The 2,654-nt window shown below is 44.4% G+C and overlaps 1 pseudogene; it reads right to left on the bottom strand.

Moving 5' to 3' along the window:
- Window positions 1–320: 320 nt before the first annotated feature.
- On the bottom strand, window positions 321–1,477 carry LOC139782109 (uncharacterized; annotated as a pseudogene).
- Window positions 1,478–2,654: the final 1,177 nt, after the last annotated feature.

Raw genomic sequence — 2,654 nt, forward strand, 5'->3', positions numbered from 1 at the left:
TACCTGATGATGTTGAGACTTGAACGTGGACGTTGTCGGATCCGCATCCGTCTTCTCGAGGGTACATTCCAGGTCGGCGTATACGACATATGGAAGTCGTTCCTTCCTGCTGTGATTCTTAAAGGCCAACCACTTGTCGTTATCACTCGGTAACTTGATCGCGCAGTCGTTCATCTGCCGACAGTCGACGGTGTGGGCTTCCAATTTCTCGCTCGTGTAAAAATAATGTAAACAGCTGCAAAAAGAAAAACACAATTTTTGTAAATTATTAAATAAAAAATAAAAGATTCTATAATTTTTATTAAAAGAAGTATAGGTACTCACCGATCGCAAAAGTATTTCCGACCACGGTGCCTGCTCAATTGCGTGCTCACGAGGCGGGATAGATTTTTTATCCACGCGAAATGTCCCACGTTGTCGTCTCGCTGGTCCTGCACGTACAGCAGATTTACGTGCTTTTTTCTCTTCCGGTCGGTGAGCCGTATCGGGAGAACGGTTGGCGTCTTCTCTCCCTCGATGGTATACACATTGACGGATATATCGTTGCGTTGTTCGATCTGTTTAATCTGTTTCAAAGTCATTGGAAACTCAATGTCTTGTAAATTTAATATTGTTGCGTAATGAGGGTACGAGGATTCCCGATATGTATGATCCTTGGCAGGATACAGCGCGGCGACCACTGACCACGCGAAGCACGCATTGTCCATAGATTGCACGTTGATCACAGCTTTTTCGATTTAATTTCTTGCGGTAAATTGATGTAACATCCCGCGCGCAAAGGATTGTACTTGTTCACGTTCACTGTCAAATTGAGTATACGCGATAACGCCCACCCGCTGTCGCGTTCCTGAAACTCCTCGAGTTTCGCTAATGTGGGCTCGATAACGTGTAGCTTGTACCACTCGCGCAGATCGGACCGATCGGACGAACGAAAGAGTTCACTGTTTCTCGTGTTGATACTTTTGTTCGCACGTTTCTCACCCGTCACAAACTCGCCGTTGAACACAGTGTTTATCTTTATACTTGCGTGTCTTTGCATGACGTTTTGCACATGATCGAGCACGATGACTTCAGCATCTTCGAGAAATTTTTGCGGTTCGATGTAATTGGTATTTATCACTGCACCGGTCAATACACGGCTTTCGAACGCGGCATCGATCTCTCGCCAGACGAGTCTTTCCACGTTTTCGTTACCGCTACTACTGCCCGCCGCGTACTCACCACCAATATGTACGAACCGTCTCTGTAATAGAGTCTTCGCACCTTCGAGTCGCGCGATTCTTGCCACTAAAGATTGTCTGTGTCCCGGATTGTCTGTTTCGCGGATTGAGAGCCGCGGACGCTTGGCACGACAGTCTTCTTCGAGCTGCTCGATAAACTCCTCGCATCGCTGTGCCCATGCATGATATTCGTCCAAGGTAGCGATTTGGTCGGATTGTTCCAACAGGTCGCGTTCCGTTTCATCGAGATGTTCCATGTTTTTTTAATACTGTCTTTTTCACACTATTTTTTAGATCACGTCACATTCTTCGATGGAGCACTTACACGTGACTCGATCACACGCTGAACAATATCGTTTGCAATATTGAACGACATAGTGCGCAGACATAAAATCATTAGGCCTGAAGTAGAGGGCATTAAAGTGATTAAGTTCCCAATTAATAATATCATCATAATCACGTTCATAATTTCTTCGAAGCATCAATAGATGATTAGGATCATTGATACTGTCAGGTTACATATACATACGTACCGAATTGTTCATCACCACCAATTCAACGTATTTCCCAATACTTGTGCGAATCTTAATGTATGTTGCTTCACAACCGTCGAGCTTTTCAAAAATTTTAGACGCCCAATAGCGATGGTCAACAATAGGTTTAATAGAATACGGCACAACGTCAGCACGACGAGCTGCACGTGATTCTTTCTCGCTAACGCATTCGTTCCGCAGCCGTTGATACACTTTTCGATTCACGTTATATCTCCACCAATAAGGAGAATTGGTATCGATATCGACTCCTTGTCTAACGATGCGGTGACCGGTTTCGCGTATACCTAGTTCGCGATCGCGAAGAAACTGCACCGGTGATATTCGTCGCACATCCGTCAATTTCACTCCTTGATCTTCTTTACGCAAACCATCGGTGACATCTATTATAATATCTTCCGTTGTTACAACATCCACAAATTGTGGAGACTCCGTAGAGCTCTCGCCACTTGTCCATTCCATGTTGCGCACATTATATTATGTCCCACTCGCGATAATGTTTTTTTTATCAATTCTTGCAAATTGGGCACATGTTGCATGGATATATTTGGAACAATGGAGTGCGACAATCTCCGCAAAATCGGCCGTTCATTACGTTGTACGGCTTGCTAACATGCTCTCGATATTCACGTATGTGCTCACCAGTGTCTGGTACAGCGATCATACACGAATAACACAGTTTATCCGAACCGTATCTAAAATAAAAATAAATCGCGCAACACTTCGTATGTCCATCCAGCGCTAAAAATTCGGACGCGGCACTAATTGATCGATGACTTCTTTATGATCGTCGTCTTCATCACTGAAATAATCACTGTCGTCCGTTAACGCGCGATCCTCGTCTACATCCATATCGAAATTATTGTCCATCTCGTGTGCAAAT

The sequence above is a fragment of the Temnothorax nylanderi genome, unplaced genomic scaffold, assembly GCF_030848795.1.
Source record: "Temnothorax nylanderi isolate EJ_2023f unplaced genomic scaffold, tnyl_v1.0 TNYL_tig0388_pilon, whole genome shotgun sequence".
Lineage (NCBI taxonomy): Eukaryota > Metazoa > Arthropoda > Insecta > Hymenoptera > Formicidae > Temnothorax > Temnothorax nylanderi.